This window comes from Ixodes scapularis, unplaced genomic scaffold (assembly GCF_016920785.2).
Source record: "Ixodes scapularis isolate PalLabHiFi unplaced genomic scaffold, ASM1692078v2 PGA_scaffold12__126_contigs__length_90152505, whole genome shotgun sequence".
Taxonomy (NCBI): Eukaryota; Metazoa; Arthropoda; class Arachnida; order Ixodida; family Ixodidae; genus Ixodes; species Ixodes scapularis.
The window spans coordinates 2,896,947-2,909,535 of NW_024609838.1; positions in this window are offsets into that span (position 1 = coordinate 2,896,947).

Consider the following 12,589-nt stretch of genomic DNA (forward strand, 5'->3'; position numbering starts at 1 on the left):
GCGCGAACAGCTCACTATAGTTGATGAACTGCGGCCACGGCAGCCCAACAATACCTTTACAAATGAAAAAAAAAAAAAAAAAATACGAAGCTCCTATAATTCGTTGATGGATGGTACGTTGGAGGCGATGGTTATGCCAACATCTGGAAGTCTATCAAACGAATAATACAAAAATTAAAATAGTAAAAAAATCCTGTAGGGTCGCATCGTACGATTTCGAATTGCGTACAGTATTTAGCGAATTTAGCCTATTTCCACCCGATCTTCAAATCAGCGGCCTGTGAGTGGGACACAGCCCCGAGTCTTTTCGGTGTTCGTTTTCCCAGCCGAAGCGCTTGACTAATGTTATAATATGCGTTCAAGCGGGACATTGAGTTAGGCGGTAAGACTTGTCATTCGTCCGTACTCTTACAGAGGAAATTTGGAAAAAACTTGCCAGTGCTGTGCTCGTTTCAACTGCGCCGTGAAGCGTATACTGGCGGGTCTTCTACGAACGAATCGGCACTACTTTCATGAGATCACCGGCTTGTCATTCGTCGTCTATGTACAGTCGGCAGCAGAAGTTTGCGAGACGCGTGAGATTATTGTTGCGCCATCTGACGGAGCGCGGCCACTCTCGAGAACAACTCTTCGCGCATGCGCGTCTTTTCGTGTCCGCGGTCGTAACTTTTTTTCACGGCCTCCAGCACGCACTCTTGTTGACTTCCGGCGTGCTTTGGCTGCGCGTGCACGCTCGAGGCTCGCGAGACGCTGAAGCATGGTCGAAGGCGGGAAGCTCGCTCCGGAGGAAGGACATCCCTTCCGTTCTAATCCCCTGAGTGACTCTAGCTGTACAACGACGCTCCGGAGAGCTTTTGGGCGTTTGCCGCAACGCGACCACGATCGGGCATCGAGTGTCACGCAGCGTCAGAAGCCAAAAACATGCTTATAGAATCCCGGAGACGTCACGACCCCCAAATGCACTCAGCCTTTGTGGGACGCAAACACGAAACGAACTCTCTGAAAAAGTTCCAAAGCAGACGACGCCCCACTTCCCAAGTGCTCCTTCTTTGCCGCTCACAGAGTTTTTGCGGGGTTCCCCCTCCCCCCTTTTCCCCCTACAAACACACGCACCACGTGACACGCCTCCAGCACAGTGAAACGACCAAGTCAAGGAACAGGGAGAAAGAGGAGAAAAAGGGAAAGGAGGATGAAAAAAAAAGAAGAGAGACTGTCGGCACCCCACGACCTAATCCCAACTTAACTCCTCGTCGACCGACCGGATTGTTCCCCCGACCTCCGCAAGGGGTCGCCACCACCACACCCCCGGGGGAGTTAGAGACCGCCATAGAGGATGCTTAGAAAAGCGTAGAGAGACTCGACACGTTCAGAACTGCCGGCGGCGGAACGGACGACGGCTCTTTTCAAGGTGCGCGCTCGCATTGTGCCCCTTGTGTCGGGGCGCTCACAAAGGTCGGCCATTTTGAGCGCGCGGGGCGGCGTTCAGCGGAGCGCCAAATGATCCCATTGCTACTGCCTGCTCGGCCACGACAGCGCTCGCCACTGTTGCCAGCTGCCAGAGGGACTTTGGGGAAGTTGGGGGGACGCTCTTTTAGCCCGTGGTGTCCCCCCCGGGAGTTTTCTGGCGACCAGTGATCTGTGTAATCGAGCCTGGTTAGCGGACGCGGTGTTTGGATCGCGTAGAGGGGGAAAGAAGAAAGAAACGCGCGAAAGAATGGAGCGCGGATGGCCTCATAGATGTCGCCACTCGGCGTTTCAGCCGGAGGGGCACAAAAAACGCTATCGAGGAGATGAGGAGTCGGGAATTGGCGTCTGTACACCGGAAACTTACAAAGTCGTTGATCCACGGCTGTGTGGTACCTAAACGAGGGCGGGGCCCTATTATCTTCGCGCGTCTTGCTTCCTGATTCGCTTTTCGACGTCCTTATCGGATTACGTCGCAATCTTATTAGCTACGGATTGATATTAAGACGCTCCGCGCCTCGCCACGACCTACGTTTCTTCAGTTGTCAATAACTAAAAACAATATAAAAATACTTCAATTTTGCGAGTTGTTGCCACCTTGCGGGTATCGAACGAACTACTATGAAGGGTTCGGGGCTTGAGTTTCAATGCGACGCGTGACATTTTTCTCTTCCATCCTCATACAACTACTGCGCAGATGAAAAAACAAACAAACAAAAAAACGTAACAATAGTACAGCTTATTATATCGGAGTTGAACTTCCGTTGTCAGTAAGCGTGTGGGCACTTTGCAAGCACAATACGGCATTTAGAGTATGGCGAGGCACGCTAAACTTTGTAATAATGACAGCGATGCTGCCATCGCATGCAGTAATTTGTATTTGCCAACGCGTGGCGTGCGGCGCGGTTTACTTTTCGCGAGTTTTATTTTCGCCTGCTCGCGAGCTACTTTTGTCGTAAGCCTTCGAGGCTTTCCGCACGGGTTAATAAAAAAAGAAGTAGTAGCAAGATGCGTCCCTAGAAATCTTTGACTTGTAGTAAGCTAGCAAATTTGTTTTGTTCTGGACTTTTTTTTTTTCATCTTGTTGCGGCACCACCATCCGTAGCTTCTGCTGAAAAATGCAACGAGCAGAGCTAATTGGTCAGGCGTTTTCGTTCATACTCATGCCATTGGAGTCGGCCGAGCCGAGGGGTTTCGTAGACAGGCATCTGAGACCATCCGCTGATTTACCAGAAACGCGAGGTATCTATCAGCTCCCAAACGTTTCGGTGGCGCTCTCTCGCGGTTCCTTTCCGTGACCTTCACGATTTGCGAACTTGGATATCTATCGCCTGTTGGCAGGGACAAGTTCGATGGTTTGGGTGTGTGTAAAATTTACTGTGAAAACTTGGAGTCACGAATCCTACACCATGCACAGCCAAAGTTGAGAGTTTGACATTAGAATATAATTACGCGAATGCAAGCAACATGAATCCGCTAAACACGTCATGGTCAACGTGTGGCCAATGGCGGAAAACCTACCACAGCGAAGCGTTTGGTTGCGCACGTCTCCGATATTACAATGTCTAGAACGCGTTTCTCACAGGAGCATTTACCACGCCTCGGAGACTTTAATGGCAACGACATTTGTAACGGTTCTCGGAACCATGCTAAAGGACGAGAAGACGGCCGACGTGCAGTACCAGCTCTGGTTTTTCCTCGCAGAACCTTTTTGACTCGTTGAATCTCTAGACTCGTTTTAACTGTTGTCTGGCGGAATCAATCGAGTAGATTCCTCCTGGTTAGGAAATTCAACGAGTCACGATTTTTTTTTTTAGACAGCTTAGTTAAAATTTTCGTTCAGTCATGCGATTCAATATGTCTAAAAAGGTCAAACGAGTGAAGAGATCGAACAAGTCAAGACAATCATGGCAGGTCAAAAGATCCATCAAGTAAAAAAAAGAAAGTCCTACGAGTCAAGATATCTTGTTTTGAACCCGTTTCACTACGCTTATTCGCTTGTTAGACCGACTACGCTTGACCATTGAAAGCAAGGAAGGCAGAAAGTAAAGACATGATGACAGCCTTTGCATTCGTGTTTTTTTATTGCATCAGGCCGAGCTTCTTGCCTTAGATCAGCGGTATCCAAACGCCGCGCTGGCCGCACTCCTTCCATTGACAACCTGCCCGCGAACCGTTTCAAGCGAACCTGCATGCTACCGAAAAAAAAAAAAAAAAAAAATAGCGCCGCGACGCGTTTTATACGCGCACACAATGTAACAAAAAAACAAAAACAAATAGAATTATATATATATATATATATATATATATATATATATATATATATATATATATATATATATATATATATATATATATATATATATATATATATATATATATATATATATATATATATACCTGATTTTCTTTTGTCATAAGATTAACATTGTTCGTATATAGTTTGTAGCTCATTCCTGCGTAATCTAATCCTCGGCACACCGAATACGCGCTGGGGAACTCAAATACACGATGGGTATAGCTAAGTCCTGAATAAAGTGACAGACATCGCAGCGGTGAGTTGGGCTAGTTGCTGTATTTCTTTAAAAAGGTAAAAAAAACAGCGCGAAAAACGACATGGACAGAGAAGGTGTACACACGTAGAGCGCCATTTTTTACCCTTTTGCAATGCTAGACATCAGCTGGGTTACCACAACGTGGTAAACAAGTTAAAAAAAAAACTAAAATAAAGAACAAAGTTTCGTCCGCAGCAGTTAATGGACCTTTTTCCAGTAAGGAGCGCCTCATGACGGTTTCGCCGCCTACTACAAATGGAGGGCAACCGGTCTCGCCTTCTCCCATGGAAACAGATTAGTGTCGCAAGAAAACAGTGCCCCCCAAAGAATGGCGAAAGGGCGGTCAAGGTCAAAGGAAAAGGGTGTGCGCGTGCGCAGACGCTTACTGGAAAAAGGTCCATTGTGGCGTCAAAATCACGTCATATTTTGTTCTTTTCTTTATACAACGTTGCGTATATTTTTTTTTTAAATTTTAATGATTAAAACGAGGCTAGAGCGTTCACGCGGTACACTAAGACATCACGCATTTCTGAAATACAAGATCTCAATACGTCGGTGGCTAACAATACAAAATCTATTGACTTCAGCTAACACTATGCCTACGTCTACGAAAGAAAAAAAAAAAGCGAAGAACAAAGACGTCGTTGCGGCTGATGCCTCCCTCGTGACCACCGCGTAAATATTATTATTATTGTTCTGTGCCGCTTTCGCGGAAGTTCTAGGAGAAGAAATTATGTTCGATTTGCCTGGGGGGTCGGCGGGGTGACCTTGCTGTTTTCGAATAACTCTCATTCTCTACTTATCGGCGCTCAAAGGTTGGTCGTCGTTGTTTTTGTGTCAGTGTAGAAGTTTAAGGAGTGGGGCAGATTAGCGAGACTTGTTGTCGGGCTACTTGGTTCATGATACTTGAGTGAACTTTTATGCGAAAATAAAAAAAAAGAATGAAGACAAAGGAATAGACGAGGACAAGCGCTTGTTCTTGTACGCTCCTCCTTGTTCGTTCTATGTATTGGAGCATGCACTTTTACTAAGTGGGACAAAGTACCGCGATAAGAGAGAAATTAAAACGATAGCTAAACTTCTTGGCCGTGACCAACCTTAAATGCAGGTTCACACAGCCCTTTTTTTTACAGCAGTGTTGTTAAAGGGACACTGACACCCCCCAAAAAAAAATTTTATTTTTTGCCAGGCGCTTCATTATGGTGTCGGAGGACTGCCCAATTAATATTTTGCAACAGAGTTGCGTATTTTTTTAATAAAGCCAAAAGACGCAACTGCTCGAAACCGAAACCGAAACCCGACAGAGGTCGGAGAAGTGGAGAGAAGAGAGCGAGTGGCGGAAGTCACGTGGCTACACCCGACCGTGCGTTTTTTTTTTTTTTTTCTCCTTTCCGTAGCAGACGACACGACATGCGGCGTGCGATGCGGCGTGCGGGAACTGCTCGCCGTGCGATTAGTTGCAGTTATGTTTGTTCCGCTCGTTGTTCTGTACTCCAAGATGAGTTGTTTTGTACATTGAGGAGTTGGAGATGAGTAGTGAGTGCCCTTGGTGAATTTCCATGATCGGCTCCGAAAAGAATACGCCCAAGATGTTGCGTGAAGAGCTGGCTCATATGTCCTGCATCCGAAAAAAAGTGGCATTGTGCGACAGAGTTTCCGAAAGATCAACTGGATCGGGACCAATGGCTGGCTGCAATTCCTGCAAAACAGTTACGGGCACCTCGGAAAGCGGACGCTACCAGATTTAAATGCTCCTTGCATTTTGTGGAAAGTGATTACATGGAGTTCGGAGGTGTCAAAACGGAAATCCCATACCATTTATTTCAGCGAAGTATCGCCCACAACATTTCTTTGTTATTTTTTTGTTTGTTTCTTCAGTGATGATTGTAAAAAAAAAAAAAAAAAAAAAAAGATATGTAAACATTGGAAAATGTTTGAAAAAAAAAAAAAAAGTTCCACGGGGGATTTACGCAACCCGGTCCCACCGCGTCTGAACCGGACGTCTTTCACACTGAGCTACTGCAGCATTTCTTCAATGGCGGATCTCTTTCCTTTGTAATAATGCAGCCGGTAACTGTAAGAATTGGAAAGCTTGCTGTCGATTTTTCTCTAGAAAAAGCACTCCCGCGTCGAAGTCGGGAAGCACCACGCTTTGGGGACATTCGCACCTAGTGAAGAAATCGTACGCGTGCATATTCAACTCGAAGTAGACACGTCGTGCTTGACGTTTGCGCGAGCGATGTCTTCAGCCACGAGAAGGGAGCGACGGCTCGGCGACGTCTTCGTGCAAATCGGCTTGGTGGCCGGCCATGTCGTACGGGATGAATACCAATTCTTTTGATCAGTCCCAAATTTATCTTTTAACGGTCGACAGAATTCGCCGGTACCGCGAACGACAGTTCTGAAATAGAGGTCCCACGCCCGTCGTCCGCTGCCATCGCCGTCTCCGCGAGTCCCACGATACGCGAAACGACGAACGCACAGAATGCTTCCGGTTGTCTGTGGAACTTTTTTTTCCAATCAACGTATTTACAGCTTTTTAGAAGCCACAAAAAATGGGGTTCATATTTTTTTCTATTTTTAATATTGAGTGTGTGCCTTCAGTGACCCACGACTTTGATTAAATTTGGTGGTCGCATCGATACCTTAGAAAACGGCCCGTGACCGCGAAAAAGAGAGTGAGCGAGACTCGAACCGGCCAGTTCTTGATCGGCGGTTTTCGGGTGGAAAGAAACCGAATTTCGAGCCGCAAATTCTGTTCTGGGTAGTTGAGCTCTCATATGTCACGTACAACTAAAAACCTCGGCGAGCATAAATACCCTGTCAGTGTCCCTTTAAGGGCTAGTTTCCCCAGGATCGTGTCCCCCGCAAGATATGAAGACACCGAACTCTGGACACCTACGGCCATCTATGAGCGACGGCGGCAAGCCAAATATCTGGTTGCCGCCGTCACTCATAGATGGCGTCAGCCTTTCCACTCTGGCTTGCCGACTTGCGGCCGGCCACTACTTTTAATTGTACAGCTCCGCTGGTCTTCCTTCTTCACCAGAATAAAAAGGCTGAAACTTTTTTTGCGCTGCGAAGTTTAAGTACTAATTATCGTCGAGATGCGACCGCAAGTCACCTTCGCATCTGTGCATAGTATTCTAAGTGCCAAGCTACACGTTCAACTGGTTGCAATGCTTTGTACGGGGCACGGATGTGCCGGTGACTCTCGGTCTTATCTCAACCTAAGCATACGTAATCTTCGCAACGTGAGAAAACGATGCTGTGTGAATGACCGAGTTTTGAGAAGGAAAGTTTAAAACTCTCGCAGAAATAAGGATTGGTACCTTGTGAAACGCGCAAACGCGGAGTCAAAGGTTCGGACACTGAGACGACAGAGATCGTTGAGTGGTCGCCTAGTCTCCAGACTTAATACTTCGGGACGAACCAAAGCTTATTTTCATTGGTTTGTGTACTCATCATCAGTAAAGTGCAAAGAGCGCATCACTGCGCTCAATTTCGATTCCAATAACAACCCTGCGAGAATTACAGCCATCCACCGTTTGAACTTCTGTCTGTTCTTTGGGATCTCATGCGATGCAACATCATCTTGTGTTTAGAGTGAGGCATCCTTTCATGCAGAAGATATATGTGGCATTAAGTTCGATCGCTTGTTCTCCTTAAGGTTTGGTTGTTGTTGTTCTGCAATACTATATTTCTTTAACTCCTACGGAAACATGACAACCAATGTCCAGCGCCTAAAAGCGAATGAAGAGAAGTTTCGTCTCCCAGAATGGCCCGGGATGAAACGCAAAATAAAAACAAATAAAGAAAGACGCATGCGTAGTCATGGGAAGCACCACGTGACTTCCGGCCATGTCCTCCTTCCAACTGCTTCGACCTCTTTGGAAAGGCGTCACACTACCTACGTCATTCCGAAACGCGTGACATCCCAGAAGACATCGTGGACCTGCGTGGGTGCTTTAGTTTAGGGTTATTTTTTCTGCTATGAAAAAAAAAAAAAAAAAAAAACTACGCAGCTTTATTAAAAACAAGAGCAACAACTTTTTTGGGGGGTATCCCGGCGCCCCAATCTACCGCCTCGCACGGTTGGCTCTTTTAGAGGTCTATTATATAGACCAATCTCATCAGCCAGTTTGAGTACGCCGCCGTTGCCGCAATGCATCGAAAGAACTTTAGCCTCTCCGTGCGCGTGACAGCCTCGATGAAGCTCTGAGCCTGTAAGCACGAGACAGCCCACTCGTGCACTGTCGTCTGCCTCCCGTGAACTAAATGTATGGCGGCGTCACGCATGCGCTGAACGCTCATTGAGTTCGGCCTATTGACCTTTTTAGTCGTGGACATAAGTCAAGATATCTGGTGTGGGTCAAGAAGTCCAGTGAGTCAAAAGGCGCACGGAGTCAAAAGATTAAACGGATTAACACGTCCGACATTGAATATTCTGACTAGTTGGACTTCTTATTGACTGCTTGTCTTAGGTAGGCCGAATCCACTGTTGAGCAGACTTTTCAACAGTCCCAAATCTCTCGACTCGTTGGATTTCTTAGGTCGATAGATGTCTTGACTGCTTATGAACTTTTGAGTTTTTGCAGATATAGGGTGTATTGACTCGTTGGATTTTTTTGGTCGATAAATTTCTTTACTCCTCAAAACTGTTTTGAATTGTTACCCATATTGGATCTCTCAACGTGTTGGATCTATTGACAAGCTAAATCTCTCGATCCATATTGGATCTCTCGACACAGTGTGTATCTAGACTCGGATCTGAAGTGAGTGTTGGATCTCTCGAGTCGTCGCATATTTTGACCAGAAACAGATAGGAAGAGGAGGGGAGCCACACAGAAGGCAGGTAATTTATTTTTCTCAAGGAACTCACCAGAGTCTATTTTTTGTTTTGTTTTGTGCCTCTTTTGTTTTAACAGCGTGGTATATGAACTTTCTCTCACATTAGAACGATTAAGTCTTGGTAACACTGTTTATACATCGTACAAAAGACAGACTCCGCAGACAACGTCTTTCCTGAAGGACGGTCATCTCACATTGGTCATACGAAAGTTTTCTGTAGACAGATTCGAAGCGCACATATACTCGAGGCAAACCTACTTCTAGCGCGCCACGGGCGAGTCCTCAAATAATTACGTCGTCGTCTATGCAGTGAGCACACTACCTTTTTTTAGGACGGTGTGACTAAGGTGTCCGGAAGGCGTCTCCGACTGGTGTGTTTAGCGTCCCATCTCGCGCGTACACCAAAAGTGGTCCCAAGGTGGCAACAGATGACGTCACAGAAGCCGGGTTGCCACGTTGTCAGATGTCGCGATCCTGGCGGCTGGTAGTAGAGATGCCGGCGAAAAGCAGGAGCGAACGGGAGTGTCGCTGTCGTCGCGGCGTCCCAACTTTTGACTGCCGAAGCTTCCGTGGACTTCCGCACAGGAGAGCGACCTGCAGCAGAACAGGCGTCTGCCACAACCGCTACCGCTGTTGGGACGCCGCCAGAATCGCGAACGGCGGCAACGTGACACTTCCGTCACCAGGCGGAGTTCGAGGGACCACTTTTTTGGACGCGGTAAGCGCGCGAGTTACAGACGCGTTCCAGGCGCCCAGTCTGATTTCTGATTAAGTGAATGTGAGGAATACATCGAGTCACTTTAGTTCAAATAGAGAAGGCTAGAGTGCGTCTCGCGGTGGCAAAGATTGATCAAATGGTGCGACGCGTTATCAACTATCCCCATCTGTTATGATGCGCATATATCTATTTTATTTATTCGCAAGGTTAATGAAAGTTGTGTCTCATTTCTGTTTAAATTAGCTGTTGTTCCAGGCGCTCACACGCTACAACGGGTGTAGACCAACGAACTCGGTGTAGACGTGCATATAGCCTGGGGGGATGGGTAGATGGCTGTACCCTTTGTATCGGACGGTATCTTGCGCTAACCTACCCTAAACATATCTACTCCGCCTTTCATTTGACTGTGAAGCAAAGGTCAATAACATGGTGGCTAGGTGAGCACTTGGAATTTCGACGTTAGTTTTTATACAGAGCAAGGTTGGTCTGCCTTTGAGGTGCGGTGACACTGGTTTCCGCCGTAGATGAGAAATTTAGCCAGTGCAGTACCAATGCAAGCTTGGGATCTTTAACGAGCAGCAGAATTTATACACGACCGGAGGCCGGTACGATGTTCTTCCAGATTTAAAAAAAGAGGGGGGGGGGGGGGCGATGAATGTCTGTTTTTGGCTATTTATGATGCGGCTTCCAGCTAACGCTTTCTTTCTTTCTTCTTTATTGATACTGTGAATCTCTTGCGAGATCGTTACAGGAGTGGTACATTGAAATACTTTCAAGCAGGATGCACTTGCTGCGATGCTGCGACAACAGAAAACAAAAATCTGAATATGTGGTAGCATTTGCAACGTCAGGTGGTAGGCTGTTCCAATCGATGATTGTACGAGGAAAGAAGGAGAACTTAGATGTATCGTTTTTATATTTATATGGCTTTATTGTTTTGCTATAGGTATATGTGGTAGACCTGGGGCAAAAAAAAAAGTTATATACTTATCTTTCTCTATTCCAAGCTCGTCATTGGCAATAAGGTAAAGAAATTTAAGGCGGTTTATTCTCATTCTTTTCTGTAGTTTCCAGGCCTGCGTCATTACAGAGTTTTGATGGAGATACATATGAGGAGTACATGTTATACACAAAGCGCACTGCTAATTTTTGAATTCGCTCAAGTTCTGAAATACAAGATGAGGTATGTGGATCCCAAATGACGCTAGCATATTCCAGCACTGGCCGAACAAGAATTTTATACAGTAGTAGTTTTGTATCACAGGAGGCCTTCCACCGTGTTGCCTTCCACCGTGCTCCGACTAACCCTGCACGCGCTCGAAGTTCACGAGACGTCGAATCGTTATAGAAAGTAAGAAAGCGCGCGTCGAAGGTGGGACAACTTAAATACCTTTCTACTCTTGTCATCCAACCAATGACTACAACAGTCGCGACACAAAAATAAAACACAAATTGCAGCGCAGTCATAAGCGCTCACAACGATGCAGGTTTCATCGACGTCTCAATCCGAAGATTTGCTGCGACGGCGACACTTTCGAGAGCAGACAAAAAGAAAAACAAAACGAACAATGTCGAGCCTTTTCCCCTTCAGCTTCTATCTCCCGGCCATCCCCTCCCACCCACTCCGAAAGCCAGCATGTGTCGGAGGAGCCCGCGTGCGACCGCGAGCTACAACCCGGTCTCGGCCCGCAGCGCGAGGAGCCCCGAAACCTTCCCGCGGACGATGACGGGAGAGAAGCGTGTGCCCGCATGCAGATGCGTCTCGGGAGCACGGAAGCGCACCGGAATCGTCGCCCGGTTATCATGCGTCGGTGGCACGCGATGGATGTAGGGGCCGTACGGGCGCCATTTGTCACCACCTTCCTTCCCCTCTTCCACCACCTCCTCGGAAGGAACGAGTCAAAGAGGGAGAGAATGGCAAAGCTCCGCGGCTTCCTCAGAGGAGCTCCTCCGCGAGCTCCGCGGAGAAAAGAAAAAAAGGAATCAGCCCGCTCTCTGACATCCTCCCGGAAATAAAAATAAAACACAAACCCGACAAGTCGGGGGATCGGGTGTTTCGAAGGAAGAGTTGGATTTCCTTTTCACCCTCTATTCCGGTTTTTATTTATTTTCCCGAAGGAATAAAAGGGGAAAAGTGGAATGGGGGGGATGGGGGAGTGTGTGTGTGTGCGTGTGAAGTGAAGGCGCTCGCTTGTCAGGTTTGAGGGTGTTAAATGGTTCGAGGATTATTTTGCCGCCTCGGAGGTGACTTCCGCTGCGTTGCGCTCGAGCTGACAGCCATTAACGCGGGAAACGCGATGTGTGTGTAGACGCTAAAGGCATCGCTTCGATGACGACGACAGCGCGAGCGAGCGCGTGCCACGAAGGAGGCGCCGCATCCCGTTGAGAACCGCCGCGCCGCGGTGGCGTAGCAGCGCACGATTTTCGGCTCGAGGGCTGAACTGTTTCTTGGGGTACGTACGTGCGGCGCGGCTCTGGTCTTTTTTTGGGATTCACGGGAGCCGTAGGGAGGTGAGGAAGACGGAGAAAGAGGAGAAGCAAGAAAAGCGACGGATCCCTTTTTCCTTCTTCGACTGAGACAAACGCGGAGAACAAAGCGTGCGTCGCCGATTATTCCTCGGCTCGAGCGAAAGAAGAAGAACGAATCCGGAGGAAATTTTGGAAAGTGAAACAAAACAAAAATGTAAGTAGAGAACGGGCACATTGAAATCTCGGAGCGCGTCTGATGATAGCTTCGAAAGGAGTGAGAGGAGGCGGTTTTGAATATCTCTAGGTTCGGCGCGGTTTTTTTCCGGGGTGGGAGGAGAGGGCTGCGGCAGCAGCGGTTGCTAATTGCCGCCAAACCGGAGAGCTACTAATTGCAGCGTTATAGAAAGTCGCTTTGGTGCGAGCCACCGCCGACTTTGCCACCGTAGCAGGCCTCTCCCTTCCACGTGGCGCGGCTCATGAAAAGCGCATCGGCGCTGGGCGTGCGAGAGACTTTCTCGCCGCCACCGCCGCC